The sequence below is a fragment of the Crinia signifera genome, chromosome 6, assembly GCF_055691185.1.
Source record: "Crinia signifera chromosome 6, ASM5569118v1, whole genome shotgun sequence".
In the NCBI taxonomy this organism is placed as follows: Eukaryota; Metazoa; Chordata; class Amphibia; order Anura; family Myobatrachidae; genus Crinia; species Crinia signifera.
Window position 1 is genome coordinate 104,422,615 of NC_139222.1, and position 16,147 is coordinate 104,438,761.

General features: G+C 45.6%; 1 long non-coding RNA gene across 1 annotated transcript in view; it reads left to right on the top strand.

Annotated features, from left to right (window-relative positions):
* LOC146007923 (uncharacterized) overlaps positions 1-13,645 on the top strand; it is a 64,900-nt gene extending 51,255 nt beyond the window's left edge. Inside the window, exon 3 of the long non-coding RNA XR_014444420.1 lies at positions 13,514-13,645. This is a non-coding gene — a long non-coding RNA (uncharacterized LOC146007923). The remainder of the gene's footprint in view (positions 1-13,513) is intronic.
* Positions 13,646-16,147: the final 2,502 nt, after the last annotated feature.

Consider the following 16,147-nt stretch of genomic DNA (forward strand, 5'->3'; position numbering starts at 1 on the left):
CAAAGGTAGAGATATACGGCAGTATTTAATTATTTATTAGGCAGGCAGTATTTAATTATTTTTTAGCCAGTGAGCCCCAGACCACAAAGGTAGAGATATACAGCAGTATTTAATTATTTATTAGCCAGTGAGCCCCAGACCAGACGGTACATACGGCAGTATAGGCAGTGAGCCCCAGACCACAAAGGTAGAGATACACGGCAGTATTTAATTATTTATTAGGCAGGCAGTATTTAATTATTTATTAGCCAGTGAGCCCCAGACCACAAAGGTAGAGATATACGGCAGCATTTAATTATTTATTAGGCAGGCAGTATTTAATTATTTATTAGCCAGTGAGCCCCAGACCACACAGGTAACTAGATAAGATATACAGCATTATTATTTATTAGGCTGTGAGCCCCAGACCACAGACCACCAGACTGGCAGATTCAGTGCAGGCAGCAGTGCAGCACCAGTGGACTATATATATTTATTTAATATAATTAATTAATTATTAATATATATAATAAATGGCACAGCCCAGCACAGAGGAGACAGTAGTACTACAGGCAGGTACACAGTTAGACTGTTCTCCTAAGCAGAGGAGAACAGAGTACACAGCAGCACCGAGGGAGACAGCCCCAGCAAATAAAATAATTAATTACAGCACAGCTCACCAGAGGTAGACCGCACAGAGGAGACAGTGGTACTACAAGTACACAGTTAGACTGTTCTCCTAAGCAGAGAACAGAGTACACAGCAGCACTGAGGGAGACAGCCCCAGCAAATAAAATAATCAATTACAGGCAGCACAGCACACCAGAGGTAGACCGCACAGAGGAGACAGTAGTACTACAAGTACACAGTTAGACTGTTGTCCTAAGCTGAGAACAGAGTACACAGCAGCACTGAGGGAGACAGCCCCAGCAAATAAAATAATCAATTACAGGCAGCACAGCACACCAGAGGTAGACCGCACAGAGGAGACAGTAGTACTACAAGTACACAGTTAGACTACTACACAGCAGCACTGAGAGACAGCACCAGCGATTGCAAAAGCTCAAGGTCAAGCTCAAGTTTAAGCCCCAGCAGCAGCACCAACACACCCTCTCCCAACCCACTACTTGACTGGAGTGAAGATGGCGGGCGCGGCAGCCGCTTATAAAGCCTCGCGAAATCCGACGCCGGGAGATGACGTTCTAATCACGCGGACGGACCGAGTCAGGTGGGAACCTCCGAGCGCTGCTCGGAATCGGGCTCGGAATGATGACGTCCGTGGGGGCTCGGATCTCTGAAATCCGAGCCCGCACATCTCTAATTATGTTACTATGATATAGTAAGTGACGGCGTGGTAGCAGGAACTGTTGCAACTGAAAATGGTTCCTCCTTCCAACATTTTAGGCAACTGCTATTGGAGGTGTGAGCTCTTTTCCATCTTGAACAGTGGCGTAACTATTACATTTGTGCCCCCCTGCCGAAAATGTTGGCAGCCCCCCCCCCCCCCCCCCACCCAAGCAAAGTTAAACTCCCCCCAACCCCACTGCATCATGCCACGTCCGAGTCTGCCACCGGTCTTTTCTGCGGTTCCAGTGCTCCGCAATATGCCGCCGCCTCCTCTAGCATCCTCAAAAACCAAAAACTGTCTGCTGTATGGGGGCAGCCATTTTGTGAGTGTTTGTTTTCATGAGCAGCAAGTCTGAGCCAGGAGGAGAGCCGGGACCGCAGCCACAGATGTGTCAGGCCCTGGCAGCAACATTGGCGTAACAATAGTCCCGCAGACCCCTTGGCGCCCACACTTTCTCAGCGCACCCCAGCCACCACGAGGTCTGCAGGGCTATTGTTACACCACTGATCTTGAATACTATTTTCAGGCATCACATTCACACTGAGACTCTTAAGTCCTGTTAGTGAAACAACAATGGGCCTGATTCTGGTTGACAAGCAATTTTGCAGCTTTGCGTGTCATCTAAGGGTGCGCCTGCCGCACGCACGAATGCTCGAAAATCATTTGATGGTCACTGACCATCGAATGATTTTGCAATTGCTCGCAGATCTAAGACACCTCTCTTCCCTGTATTGGAAGCGGGAGGGCAGCCAACATCAGCTGCCCGCCCCCCACACCTGCGTCACCGGCGCATTAACATGGGAAAACCCAGTGTTTTTATGGGGATGCCAATGAAAAGCTGGGCATTCCCATGGGAGCTACATCTCGCTGCTGCCCCATGCCAGCACTACTAGGTGCAAACGGGCCAGCAATTAAGCAATTCACCACACCCACGCGCATAAAATGGCTGCACATGCATGTAAAACTTTACATGCATGCGCAGTTGCTGAAAATCGCTCCCCTGTGCGAATGCTCAGGAGAGCAAATGGATCAGAATCAGGCCCACTGGTGTTGGTTGGACACACATAAGTTTGGTGTAGGTAGTACCTTACAGCTGAGTTGGCATCTCCAACAGATCTTCCTTCTCTGGCAATTACTCCACAAGCAAAGTAAATTGAGTCATCATGGCCCCAACCCCGTCTGCACAATGCAATAAATCGCAGAACTGAGCAGTGCGGCATGGGGCCACAATGAAGCTATTTAGAGCACTAGTATTCAATTAATGCATATTTACAGAAACTGTTTTACATGATTAACTCCATTTTTAAATGAATCTTCACACAATAGACCTAAAGGAACAAAATTGCATTAGCGGGAAAAACTGTCAAAGACATTGATCGACAGCGGTTTTGAACAATGTTTTTTAAACAATAAATAGAATAAAAATGGAAACAAGCAATTATTCCTATAATTGTTTAAAAACTATCGGTCAAAATTGCTGGTGAACGGTAGTTGTGACAATTCGGTCCTTAGTAATTCCACACTCAAGCTGGACGTTGTGTACTCTAGCAAATGACTTGCTGGAGCGTTTGATCGCAGATACACACTAGACTAGATTATATGACCGATATATATCATTCTATTTGGCATCAGGACGATATATCAGACAATGGAGGTTTGTCCAATGGATTTGCTCCCCTGTGTGATTGCACAGGGGAGCGATTTTTATAGAATGTGCATAAGCATAAGTATTTATGCGCATGTGCAGCTTCTTTGTGTGAGTGGACGCGGCAAATTGATTATTCACCAGCCTCTCGCACACAATAGTGCGGGTGGGGGGCGTGGGGTGGCAGGCCGTGGTTGTTCCCATGAAAACGTTTTCCCATGGAAATTCGCCAGTGACACGGGTGCAAGGGATGGGCAGCTGATGTCAGCTGCCCACCCTCTTCTCGTACAGGGCGCGCAGATCTAAGGCCAGCAGAGACTGACTTAGATCTGCAGGCGCTGGTGAAATCATTAGATGGTCGGCGACCATCGAATGATTTTGCCCCCTCACACAAGCTGCAAATTGATGTTTATGCAAAACATCCACTTGCATGCGTGCTGGGAGATTTGAGGTGCATGCGGCGGGCATTTGTGTGGGCGGTGTTTAAATTACTCGCAAAGCTGCGAAATTCACAGCTTTGCGAGTCAAACAGAATAACCCCAATATATCCTCTAATTGACAATATGCTCAACATTAGCTGCATATTCAGACAACAGTAGATATCGTTAACGATAATGAGTGTACATACTGGACAATATGAACGACATATCGTTAACGATATAGCGTCTTGTGTGTATGAGGCTTAATACTAATCTAAAGATTGCTCTAGCTGCCACGTCCAAGCTCTGGAAAATTAAGCATTTTGGAGATTGTCAAATTAATAATTTTTTTATTTATGCCGTCCCCATATATTGACAAAGCTTTACGTGTTTTTTTTTTTTTTTACCGCAAAGTATATGTTCTTGAACCTCAAATGTCATGTATAAGAATAAAGTGGTACATATGCCTTTTTCTAAAATCTCATATCCCTTTTTAAATGGCCTGGATGCTAACAAAAAAAAAAGTTGGTTACATTTTGTATATAATAAATAGGCACATATATAATATATGGGGGCATATGTAACTTGGACGCTATTACCTACAGTATGCCCCGTGATGTTTGCAATTAGTCAGACCATTATCTTTGTTCCAACTCCCTCTAGTGTTCAAAATGCACACTGGATAACAAGGGATGCTCTTAAGTGGTCAGTCAGTCATGCATTTAGTTCTCTCTGTTTTTATTTTTTATTTTTTAAATGCTTCGGAGGGATATTTGCCAATTAAATCTTGCTTTGGATTTAAGTGTCTCCTCCACACTAGCAGAATTCAATGACCAGAATTTTGTGGGCCCCAAAGCAACATTTTTAACAGGGCCCCTATCCTAATGCTTCCAGAGAGACACCTCTCCACAGCAGTTTATTTATTTTCAGTGTCTCATATAGCGCAGCAGATTCTGTTGCGCTTTACAATAGTAGACAGTGATAAAACAAACTGGGTAACCAGACAGACCCCGAGGCTAGAGGGCCCTGCTGCAAGCTTACAAGGGAGGGAAACACAAGGAAAGGCATCAGTAATAGCATAGCAGTCCCACCAAGTTACAAGTCCAGAAGGGAAGCTATATAATACATAAGTGCCTCAGAGGGTTATGTGTGTAGTACTTAAATATGATAGGCTTGCCTGAAGAGGCGAGTTTTCAGGGAACACTTGAAAGTTTGGAGGCTAGTGGAGAGTCTTTTTTTCCCATTAAAGTTTTTATTGAAGGTTTTATGCAGAAAAAAAAACAGAAGTTACTTATCAACAAATACATGCGAGTCTCACAGGCAGATATTTTGTTAGGCATCGTTAATTGATGTGATATTCAGATGTAAGGCTTAGGCACGGTTATACTGGCATGTAATCATAACAGTCTTAATGGAACTCTAGTAGCATAAGTCAAAAAAACAAAAACAAAGAACATATGTGGTAATGTTGCAGAAAGGAAGGTATATAAAGGTAGGGAGAGGGTAGAGAGGGGGAAGGAGTAGGAGGGTTCTACCTGGGTAGCCATCGTCAAGTTATCATCATATCTATCTTGATGTTTTTATATCCTAATATGTCTTAAATAGGAAAGGGAGTCTTTGAAAATGAGCCATGGTGTCCATATATCATTAAATGTTTACAGTTAGAGGGGCCGGACAGAGACAGGTCATCCATAGACATGTAAAACTCAAGTTGCGTGAACCATTTGGCTATGGTTGGGGGGGTAGAGGACCTCCAGTGTATCGGGATAACGGCTTTAGCTGCACTGTTCAAGTGTTTTAGTAGAGATTTTTTGTATTTGGAAATAGGACAGTCTGTTTTATTAAGAAGCCAGAATGTAGGATCAGAGTTTACATCCTGTCCCATAATTTCCTTAGTTATAGAAAACACTGAATTCCAAAAAGGGCGAAGGCTGCCACATTCCCACCATATGTGTAGCGTGGATCCTACGGCTGCATTACATCTCCAACAAGATGCGGGTACTCCAGGGTACATTCTAGCCAATATTGAGGGGCATCTGTACCATCTAGATAATACCTTATAGTGGGTCTCTATTACTGAATAGCTTGACGAGCATGACATAGTGACCTGAAATATTTTTCCCCATTCTTTTTGGCTCAGCTGTATACCTAGATCTCTTTCCCAATCCGTAGTAAAACGTGGTAGCGTAGCGAACGTATCTTCTATTAGGAGTTTATATACTATGGAAAGGAGATGTTGAGGAGAGGATTCAGCCCGGCATAGAGCCTCGTAGGAAGTGGGGGGTCTGTGTGTCGCCTCACAGTATGGTTGTTTGGAAAGGAGGTGTTTGATTGGTAGATATCTCCAGATTTCAGAGGGAGGTAGGTTCCAGGTCACGCTAATTTCCGGGAAGGGCAGTACACCCGTAGGGGAAACCAGTTGGCCAATGCGCAGGTCCCCTGCCCGTGTCCACTTGTGGTAAGAAGAGGGAGTCATCTCCGGAGGGAAGTGCGTGGAAGGGCATTCCATCGGATGGGAGCAGCCCAATGAAAGTCCTGTAATAGTGAATGGGAGCTAGTGATCCATGCAGAAGAGAGACGCAGAGTGGAGTGGTCGAGATGGGAGATATTTTGTGTTAAGTAAAGAGATGTATGCTGGTGCAGTATGGTTAATAGCTTTATATGTGAGTAGAAGTGTTTTATATTGAATACGGTAAGATACATGCAATGCAACCAATGAAGGGACTGGCAGAGCGGATCAGCAGACGATGAGCGCCTTGCAAGGAAGATCAGCCTAGCAGCAGTATTTAAAATGGATTGCAGTGGTGAGAGTCTGTTCTTTCGAAGACCAGTTAGGAGACTATTGCAATAATCAATGTGGGATATAAGGAGTGCATGGATAAGAGATTTGGTAGTGTCTTGTGTGAGATAGGGTCGTATTTTGGATATGTTTTTAGATGCATGTAACATGATTTAGAGACAGATTGAATGTGGGGAAGAAAGGACAGGTCAGAGTCGAAGATGACCCCTAAGTAACGAGCTTGTGGGGTAGGGTAGATTGTTGAGTTGTCAACAGCAATGGAGATGTCTGGATGGTAACTGTTCTTAATTGGCGGGAATATAAGTAATTCCGATTTGGAAATATTGAGTTGGCGAGAAGACATCCAAGATGAGAGGGCAAAGAGACATTCAGAGACTCGGCCAAAAACCACTGGTGACAACTCGGGTTGATAGATAGATTTGAGTATCATCCTCATATAAGTGATACTGAAATTCGAAAGAGCTGATTAGTTTGCCAAGAGAGGAAGTATAGATTGAGAAAAGCAGAGGACCTAAGACTGAGCCTTGCGGAACTCCGACTGACAGAGGTAGTGAAGAGGAATTAGAGTCAGAAAAGCGAACACTGAAAGAGCGATCAGAGGTAAGATGTGAACCAGGAAAGGGCTGTATCATGTAGACATAGGGAGTGTAGTGTTTGTAAGAGAAGAGTGTGATCCACAGTGTCAAATGCAGCAGAAAGATCTAGAAGGGGGCGTGGCTTGGCTACATCCGTGATCGGACGTGTGTGGAGTGGGCTCCGCAAATATCCTGTTTTTTTTATCCTGCCCTGGGACCCGTGGACCTCCTGTTCCCCTACACTTACCCTCTGCATCATCTCCTGCCCCACTTGTGCCATCGGCGGCTCTCCTCCGCGGCCCGAGAGGCCTGTTCCGCCTGCCTGAATCTCCAGTCTTCGTGCGTCCGGGCGCCATCTTGGATTCTTCCCCTCCACAGATCAGACTGCGGCCTTGCCCGATGGCTGTGCCGGTGTGACTTGGAGTTCAGAGCGCTGCGGGCCGACATCTGCTCCACTGGTAGCACTGTACTGCGGCTGGAGGACCATGGAGGGGTGAGCGCTGCTGGTGTGCTGACATAGTGTGGCCGTGCGGCTCGGGATCGGTGCCCGCTGCCATCTTGGGCCTCTGCGGCAGGCGGGGTGCCTCCATAATACTGCTCTTTCTGCTGGAGAATTGCTACCATTTCTGCTAGAGCCTGCTTGATATACTATGGTCAGTGGTGTTTTCTGAGAAACATCCTGCATTCTACCATAACCTGACGACTGCATATAACAACCTCATCTGTTTAAAGGATTCCAGTACCTATATATCTACTTATTGTGCAAGCCTAACTGCAACTTAACGAGACTATATAAGACTGTGTTGCTGCTATCAACACTCTTGGTACACTTGGAGGTGTGCTAGCCACCTCCATATCGTACAAGGACTCCCCTGTAGCAGCCTGCACAAGCTCCTTTACACTTGAGATTCCAGCTGCATTTTTCTATAGTCTTAGTCATGGAAACATCCTTCCAGAGAATTATACAGGCCCTATATGCTTCAGCTGACAGGCTTATTAAAAAGTTTGATGACATCCAGGAAATAACCCTTTCTATCTCTCCTGTCGATACATGTGTGGAGATGTCCGTGGTTCACTATCCTGAGGACTGTGTTGTTGTGGCCCTTGCAGCTCCTGCAGCTGTGGATGTGCGGGAGATCTGCCCTCGGGGATCTCCATGCGCATCCGCGGCCCCTTTGAATACCCTGCTTCTGCCCTATACTCGCTTCTGCTTGCCCGGGATTGTCCGACCTATACTTAAAGGTCTTCGCTCCGACAGAGAATTGTTGATTTGTTTTTTGTGGATGCCACCCTGATGGAGAGGACTCTGGCAACATACCCCCTGCTCACACTGGGCTTGAGGACTGGCCGGACTAATATTCTCTAACTCATTATTGAAAAGAAAAGGACTTCCTTTGCTGTCCTTCAGCCCAAACATAAACCTTTTTCTTTGCATTATTTTTCATGTAATTGCTGATTTAGCCGTTACTTATAGATAGGAGTTTCATATTATTTATATTCTGTGCACTATATCTGTATACTCTGATGGGGCAGATGATTACCCTGAGATTGATGACATACATAGAAACCTGTTTTTTCATATTCATTTATTTCTACAATTTGATTTAAGGCTATCTGTCCTATTGGCCATTATATTGATTTTGCCACTTCATTCTGTGAATATATCCTGATCTGTATGCCCCTGGTAATTCTCCTTTTAATATCCTATGTTTGGGTGGGTTAGTATGGGTGGAAGGGGATAGATAGTGGGATAGGTGGGTAGATGGGGGGGAAGTAGGGTGGGAGCGATAGGTTGGTTTACTCTGGGCTTAGGGTAGCTGCTTTAATCAGCTACAGGCCACCAACTTATTTTCTTCCATAGTTAATGTTAGTGTAGGTTGAGAGGGGGTAAGGTTAAAGGGACAAAGTACTCCTAAGTTGGGGATGGGCAGTGCAAGGTGGGGGGTTCTACGGACGGGTTGTTTTGGGCCTTTTGGGAGTTTTTTCTTTTTACATGTACGTTAATTGGGATATTAGGTTTATTTAGTTTAGGCAGTGGTGCTTTTGGCAACTGATTATTCCGGGGTTCCGACCTAGGGAGTTGTGGTATTTTATGGTTTTGAATGCGTTATGTTTCCATGTCTATACCTCTCTACCTTTTTATGTGCTTGACTGCCCGGATGGCGCCTCCGGGTAGCTGAGAAAGTGTGTACTTATCCTAGCTATGCAGTGGCGACAATCATCCTACACATCCTACTCTTGGGGTGTGAAACATGTGTGTATATCTTTCCATGTGCCTGCATATATCCTACTCTGGTCACCACATAACTCCTGAATGTACCTACTGTTACGCTGCACCTTTACTGCCTGTATAAGTATTTTCTTTTGGTCTGTATTCTTTGTTTTTTTGGAAAACTTATAAAAAACATTCAATTTAAAAAAAAAGAAAGATCTAGAAGAATAAGTAGTGAGTAATGGCCTTTAGACTTAGCAGTTACCAGATCATTCACCACTTTAGTCAGTGCTGTCTCAGTGGAGTGTTGAGAGCGAAAGCCTTACTGAAGCGGGTCTAATAGAATGTGACAGTTAAGAAAGTTTGTGAGGCGAGAGTAGACCAGTCTCTCCAGTAGCTTGGAGAGGCATGGGAGCTGAGAGATAGGATGATAGTTAGAGAGAGAGTTAGGGTCAGAATTGTGGGGTTTTTTTTTCAGAATGGGAGTAATCACTGCATGTTTGAGCAGAGAAGGAAAAGTACCAGTAGCAAGAGAGAGATTGCAGATTTTAGTTAAGGTTGTGATAAGCACAGGAGATAGATTTTTAATGACTTGTGCAGGTACAGGATCAAGAGGCGCGGTAGTTTAATGCCCAATAATAGTGACCAAAAACAGTGTAGTGCCCTAGTTAATGTTATGCCCCATAATAGTGCCCTAGTTCATTTTCTGAACCAGAGTAGTGCCCTAGTTTATGCTATGTCACATTGTAGGGCTGTCAGTACAAATTATGCAACACAGTGCCCCAGTTATGACATAAAGTGTTGCCCCAGTTCATAGTGCTTCTACTTCATATTGTGCAATATCACAGTGCCACAGTTATATTATGTAACATTATAATGCCCTCCAATTAATTTTATACTACACTACAATGAGCTGGTCCATGGGCATACCAGCTCTGTGAGCTGCTGGCTATGTCCCCAGCCCCTCCGGCTGCAGGAATAGACGCTGTGCTCATTCTTGTCTGTCAGCAAGAAAGGACTGAAAACTGTAGCTGATCAGCAGTGTCTGTGAATAAACAAAATATTTATACCATTAAAACTTTTGGTGAAAATTACAGTAAAATTCAGCTTCCTAATACCTCATACATTTACAATATCAAAATGAAACAAAATAAAAGTATACCTTCTCCCTTTTTGGGCATTTAAATCTATTGCAATGATTGTTTCTGAGGTGAAAGAGATGTTATGCACATTACTGTCTGCGAGGCATTGGTGTTGGGCTATCTCCCAAAGCTGTGCTTTGCAGAGTATAGCAAACATCTCAAGACCACAGTCTGCATTGGGCAACATAGGGACTGGTTGCATTCTGTCTTAAGGTGCGCACACACTGGACGATAAATCGGCTGTTCGATTAAATGGCCAATATATCGATGCACCATAAGCTAGTGTGTACCATCGATTTATATCTGTGAACGCCGTCGCTCACAGATATATCGTGTCTGCTGTATAACACAGCCAATACCCAATATATCTAAAGATATATCAGGGAAACCGCTAGGGATTGACAGCTCAATGGGCAGACGCATGCAAATGTCAGTGATGTCAGACCCGACGGATCGGGCAGTGTGTATGGAGAACATTCTGCCCAATCCGTCTGTAGATATATCTGCAGATCAATTAATCTGCAGAAATATCTATTAGTGTGTACCCAGTTCTACATAGCAGAACGTACCGAGATCGCCACAATTTATGCGCGACTTTCAGGAGACAAAGGATTTGTAAATAGGCCCAGACTTAATTCATAGCTTGATTTAAAAAAAAAATTAATTAAAAAATAGACAAGTCCATCTGTCTTCTTATAGGTAATTTCAGTGATTTATGCTATAGAAAAACACCTCATGTTGGCGATGTAGCATTCTTTTCCTTCTTGGAAATTAAAAGAAAACAAGTGTTCCAAAATACTCCTTAACTCTGATATAGGCAAGTGGCCTGTGCTCTTCTCTAAATGACCTTACTATGTCAGGAAATAACAGCCTTCAGGACATTGCAGAGCCTTGCTGTATCCATAATTTAACTCTTTCAGCTCCTAACATGATCATCATATTGAACATTTATAATTAAAAATAAATTGCAAGGAAGCCGTAACACAGGAAATGTCTGAAAGGAAAGATTGTGTGCATCAGTGTCAACAATTTGTAAGGAATCACAGTCAGGGCCGGCGCCACCACTAGGCATTTGCCTAGGGCGCCGGCCACTGGAGGGCGGTAATGAGCAGCATAGAAAATAGCATCAGCAGCAGCAAAGCTCCGAGGCCAGCCGAGGAGAGCAGGAATAAAGGAGCTGGGAGCACTGGTGAGTGGGATGAACTCCCCCGGGAGCCCGCCCCCTGTGCTGGTCATAGTCACCGTCCGTCCCTGTCCCCACATCTCCCACAACCAACCCCCCCCCCCCTTAAGCGCAGTGGCAGCCGCTGCATGACCCCCCTTGGAGCCCACCCCCTGTACTGGTCATAGTCACCGTCTCTGTCCCCCCCCCCCCACCGCATCTCCCGCCACTGGGATTTGCCAGTAGCGCTCAGCCAGGGCCTTGACAGAGAGCAGCAGCTGGTAGCGGCTCCTGCAGTCAGACTGCGCCGCAGAGGGAATGGGGAAGAAGCCGCTGGCCGCCGTTCCAGAGGAGGGAGCCGGGTGAGGAGGGGGTGCGGTAGTCACTTTCCGTCACTGTCCGTCTGTCCCCCCCCGCATTTCCTGCCACCAACTCCTCTCCCCCCCGTTAAGCGCAGCGACAGCGGCCGCATGACACCCCCCCCCCTGGAGCGTGTGAGTGTCGGGGCGCCCCAGACCCCCCCGCCTGGGGCGCTCTGGTGATTGGCACCGGCCCTGATCACAGTGCTCAACAAGCATCACACAGTGGGGAAAACAGGACCACATAAAACAAGGAAATATGCTGTAGACTAGTGGTTCCTAAATTCATTCCACAAGAACTCCAAACAGTTCACTTTTTCCAGGTCACCCGGTAGGTGTACAGGTGTACACATTACTCACTGAGGGGGTATCTTATAACCACCGACAAAACAGGCATGTAAACCCTGCATTTAACAAGAAACTCCTGTCAACAGGCATGTAACACCTGGCAACAAGCACGTAACTCCTGGCAATGAGCTTGTAGGTAAGCGGCACTTATGTGGAATAATATGTGATAGGCTTTATGGAGTGTGGTATAATGTGTAATGGCATTATGGTGGGTGATATAACGTGTAATGTGCAAAATGTGTGTGGCATAATGTGTAATGGACATTACGGTGTGTGGCATAATCTGTAATGGGCATTTGTGTGCACTGTCCCTATTTTTAGTGTGTGTGTGTGTGTGTGTGAAGGGGGGGGGGTCAATTCCCTTTCTGCCACAAGGCAACAAAATCTTGTTACAGCACTGCTGCTACTGGGCATATTATGTGTATGAGGTACTTCAATTACGGGCATTATACACCTTTTTTTCACACTGTCTGGGAGGGTGCAAATGTATAGTTTGCAGGGGGGGCATCGAACACTGTAGAACCGGCCCTGCTCAAAAGGGCCATTCTGAGGGATATTTAAAAAAATATACGTGTAGTGAGTACATTCAATATCGTTAACCATGCATGCTCCCGTACATCATTAATGACCTACCTGTAGTCGGAACATGCAGGTAAATTTTGGCTATGTACACTAGTCCCCAACCTTCATGTTCAGCGGTCGCGGGTGACACCACTGCATGATATTGTTGATGATATCGTCCAGTGTGCATGCACAATATCGTTCATGCGCTATAACGATATCGGCAGCGGGGCTTCAGAGTAGAGATTAGGACATCTGTGAGGATAGAAACATTTTGGTTGGCATACTTTAGGTCAGAGGTTCCCAAATGCGGTCCTCAAGGCACCCCAACAGTCCAGGTATTAAGTATATCCATTTTGGGGCGTGACCTATCAGAAAGGGGGCATGGCCTATAATTGTGATCCTTCTACGAGGCCACGCCCCCTTTTGACACTGTGGGGCATGGCTAGTGGCTTTGTGAGCTGCTGACCATGCCCCCAGTCTCTCAGGCTGCAGGAATAGATGCTGTGACTAGTGACAGGGGGACTCCCAACTTTCCCCCACTCCGCCGCGGGACACTGCCGGCCCCGGGCAGGATGCAGGAACATCCAAGAAAACCGAGATGGTCCCATGAAAAGCGAGCCAGTTGGGAGATATGCAATGTCGCATGCACACAGCATCTATTTAGGTATGGGTCAGGTTTTTTGGAAAAAAAATCCTTTGTGACATCTCTCCTTCTGTACAGCCTACTGCATTTGCTGTTGCCATTTGCTATGACTAACTATTTTTTTAAATATAGTTGCTGTCTGGTACTAAGTATAACAGCTCTAAGTGGCAATGCAGACAGCAATTATCAAACACAGCTTAGCAGAGCTTTATAACCAGACCTCATAACATCTGAAGAAAATGTTTCCATGGTTATGCGATTTCCACCTTGTCCTTCTGCCTGGCAGAGAATCACAGTCCAGTTCCTTTTGTTACTAGATTCTTTCTGTTTCCTGACCCTGACCTGTGGTGAAATCTTCAATAAGTGTTGACTGCTATCAAGAAATGGTGACTAAAGTGGCAAATGACTAGTCAGCAGCAGATTATAGCAGCCATCTATGTACTGAATCAGGAAAGGTACTGTACAGTATGCAGCCTTTTACAGAAAGCATATATAACTCAAAGCTCTGTGATTCAGACCTGTACTCTAGGCTGCGTATACTCGCAGCCTACCGAACAGGTAAGCACTGCCCGCCGCCCTGACTTTTTTTCCCGCTGCTGATCGCCGGATACGGGGCGGGCGCTGGCGTCAGGGGAACGCCTAGCATTTTTTATGGGGCGCCCATTAAACGTTAGGCGTTCCCATGCTTTTATACTGCAATTTTGTAAGAAAATCCACCACCTCTGGTCATGTCTGCGAGCCAGATGCAGTACCTGAGACTGCACTGTTTCAGTGTGACTAGCACTGACTTCCCATTGGAAGTCCTACTTGCCAGTCATCCGCATGACAGGCATTCCCACTTGGAGGTGTTTCCTCTATCTGGGACTGCCAGACCAGACTGCGATTAGCAGAGAAGTGTGCTTCCTGTGTTAAGCTACTCCTTGTCCTTTGGGAAGCCCTATCTGGCTTCTATGAGCTGCAGCTGATGCAGTCCGAACTTGTGCAAGAAGGAGCAGGTCCTGTGGATGGGCTGCAGCGATGCCAGTTCAGTGAAGCACAGCAAGCAGATGGATTTGAGGATGAGGCTGTCTCCGGTGCCCTGCTGCTTAGCGGGTGGTTCAGAGATCACCTCACTTGGGTTACAGAGATCTCCTATTAGCAATGTTTTCATCAGCTCTCGTGTTAAATCCCTTTGTTTTTTTTTATGCCTGTTTCCCCCACTGAACCCTTTCAATACAATTTACCCCCTTACCACCTTGACTCCCTCTTACAGAGACTTCACATACACACTGACTCTACCTTTTACCCACTCTCAAGCACCCTCTGTCTCCCCTTGTAGCCACTGCCTGTCCCCATCACCCTTTCTTCTCACTTACTCCCTCACTATCTCCCACTATCTCTGTCACCAATGCCTCTCACTGTCATCCTCTGTCACCCATTGCCTCTCCCTGGCATCACCCACTTCCTACCTTTGTCACCCATTCTCTGAAATCACCCACTGCTTCTCACTGTCACCCTTTGTCTCCTCCTGTTAACAAATGCCTCTCTATCTCCCACTATCTCTCCCTATCATCCATTACATCACATACTACCTCTCCCCTGTGTCACTATCTCTCCATCACTCTCTCTCTCTCTCTCTCTCTCTCTCTCTCTCTCTCTCTCTCTCTCTCTCTCTCTCTCTCTCTCTCTCTGCTGTCACTCTTTGCCTCTCCCTTTTACCTTTTCACTGTCACCCACTGCCTATCCTTTTCACTTGACATTCCCTTTGAGGCCACACCCTTGTTTCAGGAGCATGCACAAATAACCCCTTCCACGGTCATGGTGCACCCCCTGTCATATTGTTCAGGATCCACCCTCATGAAGGAGTGTTGGGCACAGTGTGATAAAAAGGACTTTAAATTCCCAAATGTCGGGTGGTATGACATCTGGTGACATATTTTATTTTAATTAGGACTAACAATCTTTCTCAGCATTAAAACCAAATTATTTAAATGTCAATCGGCCACAAAGAGCAAGTGTACAAAAATACAGTAATAAAGTGATCCTAAATAGACAAACCCATGTTTAGACATGATTATGTTACTGGAGTGCTACATGAGATTTGTCACTTGATCTGCCATTTTTTTATATGCAAATTAGCCAATAAATTGCATGAGATTTATCTGGCCAAATTGCATGTGTACAGATGGGAGGTCCTAGGGCATGGGTCTTCAACCTGTGGCCCTCCAGATGTTGTGAAACTATATGTTCCAACATGCATTGCCACATTTTTTCCTATAAGAGCATGCCAAAACTGTCAGGGCATGCTGGGACATGTAGTTCCACAACATCTAGGGGATGCCAAGAGTACTAGGAGGGGGGTGGCCAAAACTGTGAAATAAAATGTCAGGACTGTTGTCCTTGGCTGTGATGTAAACAAATGTTGGAATTAATTATAATAAATACTATTTAGGAAATACGGTCATTAGGTTGACAAGTATTGAGTTGACACCATTAGGTCGACATGCAGAAAGGTCGACATGGGTCAAGGCCGACGTGTCATTAGGTCGACACAAGCATTAGGTCGACATGGGCAAGAATGACAGTCAAAAGGTTGTCATGGGGTTTTTCACTGTTTTTGAGCCGACATGTGCCGACAGGGCGCGGTGGGAGAATAAAATAGTGTGCCGTGTAGCGAGGCACTGTGCCCGAAGCATCGCGAGCAAAGCCATGCGAGGGGACGGGGTGCTACATTTCAGTGTCCGCGTCGACTGTGTCGACATTCGGCTCAAAAAACTGTGGAAAACCCCATGTCCACCTTATGACTGTCAACCCTGCCCATGTCGACCTAATGACATGTTGACCTAGACCCATGTCTTCCTTTCTGCATGTTGGCCTAATGGTGTCGACCTTACTCCTGTAGACCTATGATCCATACCCCTATATATCCTATAAATCTTTAGTTATGGATAAAATACATTGTTTATTTTATG